Source organism: Rattus norvegicus, chromosome 2 (assembly GCF_021556685.1).
Source record: "Rattus norvegicus strain SHRSP/BbbUtx chromosome 2, alternate assembly SHRSP_T2T, whole genome shotgun sequence".
NCBI lineage: Eukaryota > Metazoa > Chordata > Mammalia > Rodentia > Muridae > Rattus > Rattus norvegicus.
In genome coordinates, this window is record NC_141535.1 from 78,464,660 (window position 1) to 78,477,812 (window position 13,153).

A 13,153-nucleotide genomic window follows, 5' to 3' on the forward strand; every position below is an offset into this window, starting at 1 on the left:
GAAAGGGGTGTTTGAGAGCTTCAAAAGAAATGACTTGAAGTCAATTCTGGGTACAAGCTGACAGCTCTGTGTTCTATGTGAGATGACTCTTCACATAGCTTTTGGCTAGAGACAACTCTCTGTCTAAGGTAGCTTCCTGTTAGAGACAGCTCTCTCATACTAGGAAAATTTCTAAAAGATCCCATGGGTTTTCCAACCAAAGTCAGGAAAGTTGCTAGAAAAAAAAAATCTTAGGTTTTCCAGCCAAAGTCAGATAACCCACTGGACAAATTTCAAAAAGAAAAGCTGAAAGGAGCTATGTTAGCTTTCTAAGTAATTTGTGGGTTTTCCAACCAAGGTCAGAAATCCTGTTAGAAAAAGTCTAAAAGATCAGTGTTCGCTCTCCAGGCAGTAGTCCTCCTTGGGTAGCTCTCTCTTGCAGACCAAATCCCAACCTTTTGTTTATGAATCAATACAGTCATTTACTCCAGGTTCTCTCTTGATTACCTCAAGAATCAGCATTTTATGACCTTTGATTCTTAGGAAAAGACTGCAAGTATCTTTTTTTTCAGTATTGCAAATGAATTCAGAGATCTGCCAGCCTTTGTAAGTGCAAACAATAAGCTAGCTGAGTGGGATCTCACTCTGAGATCACGATTCCCATCACCTAGGACCTAAACTTGCTCTGTCTTAGGCTGACCTTGATCTCAGAAATCTGCCTGCACAACAATGAATTTAGCTGGGTGGGATCTTGCCTCACTCCCCAAATCTCTATCTCCTTCCTTGATATCTTTCTGACAAGATGGCTCATTAGTGCGATTGTGTCTATTGTTTTAGGTCTGTGAAGCCCCTCATACAATTCCTATTGCATCCTTATATTTGGCATAGTTGAGAAATCCTGTTTATATAGTTTTAAACTCATGCTTTCAGAGTTCTTTCTTACAGCCTTAAGGGCTGTCCTGAAGGTCACAGCATTTGCCATTTTTGCTGAGGAACACTGGAATATCATACCCTTACCTTCTAGACTTTTGCTGCTTCTAATTATCATGGAGTCATTAACCTTGGCAGAGAGAACATTTCCCGATAACCTTAGCAGGGAGAACATCTCCCTAAGAAGGAACACAAATTATGTTGTAAATTATGTACATTATTATACAAGCAAGCCTCATGCCTAGCAACTGTCAACACTGGTAGAAACCCATACCTTGCTAGCTCTGCTCCATGGGTGAAACTGTGTCACATTGTCCCACCTATAGTAACCATAGAGGACTCAGTATACCCTAAAACAGAGAAACCATTTTTTTAAAGGAGAGTAAACAGATTTATTCAGGGAAATAGAGAAAGTGAGGAAAACTCCCAATGTGCCTGTGTGCATGCACATGTGTATATGTATGTGCATACACATGTATGTAAGTGTGTGCATGGATTCTAAGAAAAATATTACCCAAAAACCAGTTTTTGAAATTTTTTGAAATCCAAACTAGCTTTTCTCCATGTTTTTCTGGGTTTTAACCTTTAGTGCCAGACTTTGCTGTAGGGCTGGATGGGAGCAACATGTGTGTTCCAGATTGACTTCCCCAAGTTCTGGATTTCAGTGATCCAGATATCTCTACAGCAACTAAAAGAGAACCCCTGGGGGAACTTCCTTATGTGTTACTGAGTCACCCTTTTACTGTCATTGCAGAATATTTTCAGATTTTTCCAGATTTGCTTTAAAGGCTGTTTACTGTCCAATGGTTCTTACATATCACCACTAAACATATCCCATCTCATCTATCATTGTTATCATAATGCTCATTAAACTTCTCAGGTTGTCACCAGGCACTTAATAAATCCACCTTCTTGTCTTCACTCTCTGAGCAATCCAGATAAATTTACTAGCTGATCTCCTTGCTTTCTCTGTGCCTCTTTTGAAACCATCTTTTTTATTCCAGCTGTCTCTAACCTCCCCTCTCCTCCATTGAACTGGTGTGCCTCTTCTGACAGCCCTTGAGAATTTATACCAATCCTTCCTCTCCAAGTAAAGACAGAATTAGGTTAGGATTTGTGAAGAGGGAAAGTTTTGGTTAAGACTTATAATCTTGTTTAATGCAGTGAGTTATTGCCTGACACACAAAGTAGCATAAATCCCCCCTCCCTGCTCTTAACTGATATAACGAACTCTATGAGGTTAAATGAATCATTGGCACTCCTCAATCTGCAATTCAACTGCATGTGCATGAAAAACTGCACATACCTGCCATTCATCATGGTGGCTGACTGCCTGTGTTAGGAAGGCAGAAGAACAGTCAGTAGTTAATATTCAAAACCAAACCGAAAGTTATGGTTACCGTATCATTCTGTCTGGCTGAGCAACTCTTGATTTAGAATGAAGTAAAAATATACAGTAAGTGAGTTGATCAGGCAGTAGCCACACACCAAACTTTGATCTTAGTAGTAGGCAGTTAGCGCTAGTCAGAATTGTTAGCTTGGTTTTTTGTTTGTTTGTTTGTTTTTATTTTGAGATGGGGTTTTCTCAGTCTGGTCTTGAACTTACACTTGATGGCTACGGGTGGCCATGAACTCTGAGTCCTCTGCACTCAGCTTTCCAATTATTAGGGTTATAAGCATATGCTCATCTTGCCTCTTATATGTGTCTATTGTTTTCCTAACTCCTCTGACATGTTGATTCAGTGTAAGCCCATTTGGTAGATAAGTTAATCTGTTAAGACTGCCCTGAAAAACTAACTGTACAGGCAGCATTCCTTAAACAGTCTGAGTCAATTTCTCACATTTCTGCAGAACAGGAACCCCAAGTAAAGGTGATCATGTATGGTTTCTTCTGAAATGTCCCCCTTGCTGTCACAGACTCTGCTTTCAATCTGTTCCACTCAGTCACCTATTGGTGCCTATTTGTGTCTTAATCTCTTCTTGCAAGAACCAAGTCACATTTGATTAAGGTCCACTCCAATGACCTCATTCAACCTTAATTAGTTTTGTTGATACTTTATCTCCAAATAGAGTCATATCGCATGGTTCTGGGAGTTAGAACTTCAGTGTATGAGTTTTGAAGGAATACAGTTTAACCCCTCACAGCAGGTAAGAAAGTCAAGCATCTAAAATCACAGTTTCTGAGCTCCAGAATCTAGGTCTGTGCTCACAGGTACTATTAAATAGTGTATTTAAAATTAAAAATAATGCAAGACACACATTTTTGGCATCTCCAATTAGAGTTTTCTCAATGTATTTTAATTTCTGTATACTTGATATTAATGTAATTATTAAGAAATTAGATATTCAGGAGAGCAGACCCTGTACCTTACCTGTACAGCACCAGTAATGCTGGCCCTAGTCAAGGAGGTGTGTCTGCCTCCAGGTGGTGTGTATGCGGGGGTGGGGGGTGGGGGGTGGAGTGGGGGGATGGGGACGGTGGGGTGGGGCATGATGCACTCTCCCTACTCAGCCCTCACCACTTGCAGCATTTGGGAGAGTTGCCCTTGCTCCTTGCTGGCTTCATATCTTCTTTCTTGACTTTCTATAGCGACTGTCACAGAGATTTAAATAATTTTTTGTGACTGATGATCATATCTTATGATTAGTGAACAAAACATCTTAATCATTACTCTTAATTATACAGTGATATGTCAGGTGTGAAGGACTGACCTGCTTGTCATTGCCTTTTGCTTCTAGATTGAATATCATATCATGGATACATGTGCACCACATCTATACAACATAGACATATATGCCACACTCATACAAATACCTCCCACACACCATAATACATAAACCGCAAGACATAGACCACATGCATACCACCACCATACATATACCACACAAACACAGACGTTGCTTGTGAACACACACACACACACACACACACACACACACACACACACAGAGCTAATTGAGGCAGCAGCAAGTTTTGTTCATTCAAAGATTTTAGCTAAAAATATAGAGATTTGGACTCTCTTGCTGAAGGTATTACACATTTTGGACACAGAGAAATCGAACTGCAACTGAGCCAGAAGCTTCTTCTCTGTTGGCTCTTATGTCTGGAAATGGTATGGTTACTGCTGAGGAGAAATTCATTAATGATCTTACTCGGTAGTTGATTCTTCATTGCTACTCTACGAGCCAGCCAGGAGAAATATGGCTAGTTCAAAATAACAAGATTGTTTTGAGGCTATCCAGTGGCTTCTTGGTTGGAACGGAGGCCTGTTTTATAGGAGGAAATGCATGTCCAAAACCTGATCAAAAGTCTATGGGGAGGTCACAGACCCTAATATAGGAATGTGCTACTGTTAAATGGACATGTAGCCATACTACATTCCGATTATTGATGTTTATGACCAAAACTAGAGCTACTATTCGCCTGAGTCACAGAAGCCTCTTTTTATCAGTGGATAACAGTTAATGCAGAGACTTCTGACTGGTCCCTGTGCTTTGAGGAGGTGACTGTTGCATGACCCTCCCTAAATGGAACATCTGCACTACTCTCTCTAATGCTCAAGGAAAATCTTAGAAGATGGAGCAGAAAGACTGTGAGAAGCAGAGGACAGGGAGGAATGCTATGAAACACTGTTGTCTGGATGGGACATGGCAGGGCTGGAGAGATGCCTCAGTAGTTAAGAGCACTGACTGTCTTTTCAGGGGTCCTGAGTTCAAATCCCAGCAACCACATGGTGGCTCATAACCATCTGGATGGGACATGGCCATTGCAATCATGAACGTGCAGCCAACCACAGTTACTTGCATACACAAAGCGATAGGTGATTAGTTGAGAAGGAAAATATGTCTATAAGGAGTGGGAGAGAACAGAGGAGTGTAACGGGGTTGGGGGAGGAATATGGTCAGAATACGCTATATACGTATGAAACTTGTCAAGCCCCAGATCTTATTAATTACAAAATTTACTAATATAAAACATAATTATTTCATCATAGTGACTTGACAAATTTTTCATTCTTCAAATCATTGAATATTTCATGACATTTTCTGTTGCCAATAACAAGATTTCCCACACTCTTAAGAAAAAGGCTAATTATTCTGTAACCATGGTAACAGTTAGTCACCAAAGTGGATTTTAAACCTTCTTAGTTTTCCAGAAACATAATTTTATAGCCTTGGAGGAAGAAGCACTGGTTGTAAGCTTCTTTAATCAATTATTAAATTGAAGTGGACATCACCTTCTTGCCTTGGAGGGTTGGCCCACGGGATGCTGACTCATCCCGACAGCACATCCGCAGTCTCACCTCCAGGGCAGCTGCTCTGGCTTTGTCTTGTCGGTCAGTTTACCTATGAAGGCACTAGTCCATGAATCTGCACCTTTCCATACTCTCTCTGATATCAGTAATCTGTCATTCTCTGAGGTACTGTGCCTATCCAGAATAATTCTTTACCTTTTGCAAGTTAATTTTAATCAAAGCTTTTTCATACAATATATTTGATTATATTCTCCCCTTTCTCCCAACTCCTCCTAATTCTTTACCACCTCATTCCCCTTCAAGCTTTATGTTCTCTCTCTCTCTCTCTCTCTCTCTCTCTCTCTCTCTCTCTCTCTCTCTCTCTCAAAACCAAACAAAATGAAACAAAACAAAAAAATTACCAAATTTACTTAAGAAAGTAGTAAACTTCTTTCCGTTGCCTCTTTAAAGTATTGAAAGGTCTTGCCCTTGGCACTTTATTTCTTCCTATAATGACTTACCTGAGACTCTTCAGACCCTTCCTTATAACTGTTTTTGAAATCATGTTGAAGAAAGGACTAATCAGTCTCCTTAGATCCTTTAGTCCAGCTGTGTCAGGTCTTGATTAGTTTGCAAGCCTTGTGGCAAAGCATAAGACTACATTGTAGCTTCTTTTTTCTGCAAGATGGTGGTGTGGGTGGAGGAGATCCTGGGGTTTGAATGAGCAAAGTCCATCCTGGAACTCATGGATTTGTACACTCAGTACCCAGTTGTGCAATTTGAGGAGGTGGAACTTTGTTGGGTAAGTGGATCACTGTAGATTGGCCTTGAGATTTATATCCCTGCCCTACTTCCTGTTCTGCCAAGATGTAAAGAGCAAGAAGAGTCCCAGCAGCTTATGCCCACCATCGTGGACTCAAATTGTGAGCCCAAATAAACACTTCACATTGCTTTATGTTGAAGATTGCATCACAGCAACAAGCTAATGCTGTGCTATAGTTGTGTAATTGTAGCTTTCAGTTTCTGCAAAGTGGCATTTAGATGGTCAAAGGACCTCTCCTGGTACAGCAGACTGAAAAATAACTTAAATAAAAAAGTCAGAACTTCATATCTTTTTCTTTCTTTCTTACTCCTTCATTTTCCTCCTCTTAAAGGACAAGTTCTCACTATATAGCTCCTCCTGGCCTGGAAGTTTCGAGGTAAACCAGACTGGCTTAAAACTCAAGAGCTCTGTCTGCCTTTGCTTCTGCAGTGCTAGCATTAAAGGTGCATGCAGCCATGCCCAGCTCTCCTCATTTATAATACAGCTGCATGTGGGAAAATATTGAGGAATTTCTGAGACCTTCTAGAAACTTCTTGAAATGCAAAGCCCACAGAGGAAAGTAGAAACACTATAGCCAGCACCTGACTGATTCAGAGGGACGAATGCAGATGGCTAGTAAACAAAACCCCAGATTCCAGGTACAGAGGTCACATCAGAGTTTCTGTCTAAATATAGAGCCTCTGAAATGAGGAAACACAACTTACTGAGAAAGACCTGGATGTGACACTAGGGACAAGTGCTTGTCTGGATCTTGGTTTCTAGTGAATCAGAGAAAAAAGGATTTCCTTTTATAATTTCCATTTATAAGCTTTCAACCTTGATGATGGCCATCAAGAACCCCATGCCCGTTTGGCTGTAGGAAATCTAGCAGAGTTAATTGGGTTAGTAGTGTAGTATTTGGCTGGTAATAAACACAAATGTTCCCCATGACCATGAGTAGTATTTAAAGAACAAAAGATGTATCATTAGAAGCTCACTTAAGTAAAACCAAACCATCTAATACTAAAGTAAGCACCCCAAACAGATTGGATGCAAAGCCAGTAGACACAACAGTGACTGAACCGAATGTGACACTATATTGAAAACACAATAAAAACAAAACAAAACAAACAAACAAACAAAAAAAATGAGAGGAAAACATTCCTGGCTGTGTTGAAAAAGAACTAAATAGAACTTTCCAGTGTGAAAAATACAGAATTTGAATGACATGGCACCATCACTTTCCAAGATTAAATAAATACATCTTTGTGGGTGAGGGAAGTGGATTGTGGGTAAAAGTGTTTCTTGTACAAGCCTGGGAATGCCAGTTAAATCCCCAGAAGCCAGGTAGAGAGCTCTGCTCAGTGACGTGTCCAATCCAGCACTTTTGTGCATGAGATTGAAGGTGGAGACAGGAGAATCAGCTGGATGCTTGCAGGCCAGCTAGTCTAGTGAAGTTTGTTTCACAGTATCAGAAGCAATGAGTGACTGCCTGAAAAACAAAGAGATGAGACATCAAATGTTGTCCTCTGACCTGCACATGTGCTTTCTTTCCCACAAAACAAACACATACAAACAATTAACATGTATCATTGCACATGATAGAATGCCAGATCTCCTGGCATATGGTTACATGGTAAACAGATTGTTAAACAGGTCCTCTTCATTCCCTCACTGACTGCTGTCCTCCTACTCCAGGTATCTCTCTATTTTACCAGCAGTGCAACAAGTGATTTCCAATAGTCCCATCTCCACACAGTTCTCACTTTGATCAAGTTATCACCACCCAAAGCTACTAGAATGATCTATGTAAAATTCAAATATGACTGTTCCAATGCTCTTGGTAATCAAATCTACAGATTTCCCATTGTCTAGAACCTAAGACCCCTGACCCCTGACTCTCCATGAGGGACTCTGCTTACTTCTCCCACTGCCGTGTTCATCAGCACTTCAAAGTCTTTCTGTTACATATGCCACACCAAGTTTTACCTTCATGCCTCCCTGTCCTCAACACCTGACTGATTCTAAGTTGTTTTTTTAAGGCTGTGATTAGCGATTACGTGTTCTAGGATGCCTTCCCTGGTGTTCCACGAAGTTAGCGACTCTCTGCAGCCTTTCTGTGCACACAGCATACATTCCGGTCACTGTACTTTGTCACTGAATTACAAAACATGTTGGCATGATGGGTTTCCTCATTATGGTGAGATCTCTGAGTCCACTGAAGGATTTATGGGGCTAGGATGGCTTAGTAAGTATGTGATGAATTTTGAATAAGTAAATTACTTTTCTTTTTTTTTTTGTCTCTTTTTACCTAGGAAAAGAAAATTTATTAACTTAATTTTTTCCTGAAAATCTAGTTGAGTCTTTGAACACAGGACATTCTTCATGTAACTATAATGTACAAATGAAACTTGTCATGTGTTGTTCCACGTGTTATTGTCATGGGTTACTTACCTAATTAGTGATGTTGGGGATTATCCTTGGCAAGCCACCTACTACTGGCTATATCCCCAGCACTCCTTTTATGTTTTGAATTGTGAGACAAAATCTCACTAGGTTTCCCAAACTAGCCTTGAGCTTGTGATCCCTCTACCTTGACTTTCCAAGCAGTTGAAATAAACAAACCTGCCACCATTCTCTTTTGTTTTGTTTTGTTTGTTTGATTTGTTTTCCTGGTAGGACCAGAGAAAGTAATCAAGTGTGGTAGTCGAGGTCTAAGTGACCCTCACCAGTGCCTACTTCCTGTTATTCTCCAGTGTGTTGTCCCCTCCTGCATTAAATAAGGGCAGTATAAAAAAAGTGATGTGTGACGTAAGGGGTATCATTAAAAATCCTTTGCAGTTCAGCCTACTGTTCTTGGATCAGTCCCCTAAGGGGAAACCGGCTGATAGGCCACAAAGACCCATACTCAGCACACAGAGAGGTCCATGAGGTGAGATGTGGAAACCTGCTTGAGGGTCAGTGATCAAGATGACTGGGAAGCAGTTTTGCTAACCTAAGTAAATCAAGTTTTCAAATGACTAGAGCCCTGGATGCCATATCGACTGCAGCCTCATGAGAGATGGTCAATTAGATTCAACCAGTTCATCCTCGAGGAACCTGGCTCAGATAATAAATGCCTACTATTGTTTAAAGCCAGTAAGTTTTAAAGCAGTTTTTAAATGGAACACCGGAAACCATATATTGCATTTTATTGTTTTCCTTGTATTTTTTCCAACCTATCTTTGTACATAGAAGGTGATTAATGAATTTTGTTTTTGATATACAGATGTACAGATAATGAGCCAAATGCCTATGAAGTAGCTAGGGTAAAAATTTCCATTACTTAATTTATGGTCAGTGAAGAAAAGAACATTGTTTATGTCAGGAATGTATGTGTGGGATTCAGATCTGTAGAAACCTGGATGCGTTTTTTTCAAATACTTTTCCTTCCTTCCTTCCTTCCTTCCTTCCTTCCTTTCTTCCTTCCTTTCCTTCCTTACCCCTCCCTCCCTCCTTCCCTCCCTCCCCCAACAGAAAACAAGATGGTTAAATACATGAACCTATGGGGGACACGTCTCACTCAAGTGCAAAGGCTGTTTACCTTCTTTTTTTTATAGTTTAGCAATTAGATTTATATGTTAAATTCTCAATCTACAATTCATCTACAGAATAAATTCATTGCTAATTAATAGATAGAAACTGCCCACCTAGACAAGATAAAATGGACCTAGACCACCTGGATTAGAATCTTCCTCCTCCTCTGTCTCCATCTTCCTTCCCTCCGGCCGTTTACCTTCTTAACATAAAGGAAACAACTAAATTTGGATTTGCCTGTGTTTTTCAGTACTGTAGATTAAATGTAGTGTTCTGTGTGGTATACAAGGATTCTACCATTGAGCTACATCCCTAGGCTTTTTACACTTTATTTGGTGACAGTCTATATCTTTAAGGGAGGGCACAAAACTGTGGTCTTCTGACATACATAACCAATATGATGGACATATGCCAACATGCTAAGAACACTATGTACTTTATAGTCATTCATTGAACTCAGGAATATTCTGGTTATGTTAAAGAATAAGTTAGGTGCCAGGATATTTACTTATTATGTACCAGTATTAGTTTCATTGGCAAATATCTATTGGTTTCCCAGTTTCCCCTCCATAAACCTCCTTTCCCCTCTCCCCTCCTCTCTACTTCTTATGAGGGTGCTCCCCCACCCACCACTCCTCCCTCAGTGTCCTGGCATTCCTGTACCCTGGGTCATGGAGCTTCCACAGGACCAAGAGGCACCCCTCCCATTGATGCCAGATAAGGCTTAGTGCATGGTACTTATAGAATCTATGTGTTTTAGTGTAGTATAAGAACAAGACTGAAGTGGACAGAGTGCTAAGACCACGACTTCTAGGATCTGGTGGACTTAAATGTAGTCTGTTGTGGTGTTTGGGGTCAAGAACTTCTGTTACCCAGCCTGCATTTTGAGCAGAAATAAAGCAAGAAGAAAATAAAGCAAGACTGTGTAGAGGAGACAGTATCTCCACTTTGGAGACGATTCTGGGAAATTCGGCTTCCATCTGCAAGCAAGCTGAGTTCTGCTGTGGTTTGGCTATGAAGTGGTCCTCTAAGAGGCTCTGGTGTTGAAACGTTGGTCCTCAGCTAACAGTGCATATTGGGAGATTCTGGAGACATTAGGAAGTAGAGTCTTTCTAGGGGAAGTAGGTCAGTGAGGAGGAGCGGTATGTGATTGGGAGCTCTATCTTATGCAGCACCCACCTTGGTCCCTCTCTGCTTCCTGTTGGGCACAGGACAAGTAGCTTGTGGCAGATTCTCCTATTGCCACAATAGACGTTATACCTTTCTACAGGTCCCAAACCATCAAGGCCACAACCACAGCTTGCGTTCTCTGAAACTATGGGTCAAAATAATTCCTTCTTTTAAGTTTTTGGTCAGGTACTTTTTATAGTAGCAAGAACGTTCTAATTGAGAACATGAGAATTAGGCAATGTTGTATAGTCATTGCTCCCCAGATGACAAAGGCCAAATGTCTGCTTGGAGTCACCACATTCAGGAAGGAAAACTCCTGGAATACAGGATGAACATTAGCCTGTGAGCCCACTGTAGCCATTTTCCACCCCAGAAGAGAGCAGCTGGCTCTAAGGAGGTGCCTCTTTTCAGCCTCCTGGTGCAATACCTACCGCTCCATCATGCATTGCATGTCTCCAGCGGAGGGGAGACTTTGCTCTCAGAAGTGTCAAATTGGTCAGGAAGCTGGCTTAGTCATAACAAAGCCAAAACCACTCTAAAATCAGTGAAATCAAAGCCAAGGCAGAAATTGCAATCCTTCTCCCATTTCCACTGGAAATTATCATCAACTGCATTGTTCGATTCAGCCCAACCTAGTGTCCCCAGCGCAGAGGTTCTGAGGTGAAACGGGAGTGCAGCACAGCTACAAAGTGCAGCTTTACGGCCTGGATGCCCCAAAGCTGATCCCCAGCCCTCTCACATTACATATTTATGAGTGAGAAATTAGATTTCAATGACTAATCTTGTATATTAAAGTGAAAGCATATACAGGAATTAACGTTTGAAAGCAAATTCTATTTTCTGGGTGAGTAAAATATTAGAAATTATTAGTCTTTTAATTCCTCATTTTTTTTTCTGTTCTGGTTATTCTAGCCAGGAGAACTTCCCTGTCTACCTCAATAATATTCAAGAGTTTAGCCCAGGACCTTCTGAAATCCTAAACTCTTTTTGTATCTACCACAGCACTTACCAAAATTTTTTCCCATTGACTATTAAAAACTAGAACACTGGTAATACTTATTAATCTATTAAAACATTAAACATTGCAACAAGGTCGATACAGTACTTTATAGAATTCAGAATGAGAAGATGTTGGTTAGAGGGTAGAATTCAATTGTGTAGCAGGAATTGATCTTAGTGGTCTGTTGCTTTGATGGTAGCCATAGTTACAGGAATGTAACACATATTTCACAATCGCTAAAATAATACTTTGATTTTTCTTACAAAGAAATGAGGGAAAGGGAATGAGGTGACTGATATGCTAATTAGTTTGATTTAATACTCCTACATATATAATTATATATAGCTAATAAATACAGTCATGTCCCCTAAATATTATCATTTTCAAATAAATAGTGAAAAATGGCATTTCCCTTCTTTTCATACTTGGTTTAACAGAAGACAGTTGGTTTCCATATCTGCTTCTATTTTGAAGCATCTGTAATATCTTCTTCTGGTTGAAAACTCTGAAGACATTTCAGCTCCTGGTAGGAAATGTGTTTAGAAAAAGTAATGTGATAGACCTCTCCAATGTTATCACATTTCCTCCTACAATGGAAAAAGAAAATACCGTTTATTAGTATGATTGCCCATTTAAAAACAACTTATTTATTCAGTTTATATCCCAGAATCAGTGCCCTCCTCCTCTTCCCAGTACCCCCTCACACAAATCCTCTCCTCACACCCACCTCCCTTTCTCTTCTGAGAGGAGGGAGACCCCCTGGTTGTTACCCAACTCCCCACCTATTACCACACACATCATGTCAGTGTAGGGCTAGGCACATCCCCTCTCACCAAAGCCAGATAAGTTGACCCAAATAGGGGGGACAGGATGCAAAGACAGTCAGTCAGTCAGTTAGCAGTCAGTCAGTCAGTCAGTCAGTCAGTCAGTCAGTCAGTCAGTCAGCAGTCAGCAGTCAGCAGTCAGTCAGTCAGTCAGTCAGCAGTCAGTCAGTCAGTCAGTCAGTCAGCAGTCAGTCAGTCAGTCAGTCAGTCAGTCAGTCAGTCAGACAGCAGTCAGTCAGTCAGTCAGTCAGTCAGGCAGGTAGGCAGTCAGCAGGCAGTCAGACAAGCAGTCAGGCAACAGATTCAGGGACAGCCCCCGCTCCAAGCTGCACTTCTGTTCCATGTGTGGAGAGGGTCTAGGTCTAGCCCATGTTTGTTCTTTGGTTGGTGGTTTAGTCTCTGAGGGTCCCAAAGGTCCAGGTTAGTTGACTCTGTTGGTGTTCTGTGGAGTCTCTGTTCTCTTCAATCCCGCAGTCCTTCCTCCAACTCTTCCACAAGACTCCCTAAACATCATCTAATGTTTTGTTCTGGGTCTTTGCATCTGTTTCCATTGGCTGGCAGGGATTACTTTATTTTATTTTAGAAAGGTCTGTGAATGTTGGGATGGTGGAAACATTTTTTTTAAAAATTCTAATTA

At 40.8% G+C, this 13,153-nt stretch overlaps 1 non-coding gene across 1 annotated transcript; it reads right to left on the reverse strand.

Annotated features, from left to right (window-relative positions):
* Positions 1-319: 319 nt before the first annotated feature.
* Positions 320-382, reverse strand: LOC120101219 (U7 small nuclear RNA). The gene has a single exon (XR_015679235.1). It is a non-coding gene; the product is annotated as a U7 small nuclear RNA (small nuclear RNA).
* Between the last annotated feature and the right edge of the window lie 12,771 nt (positions 383-13,153).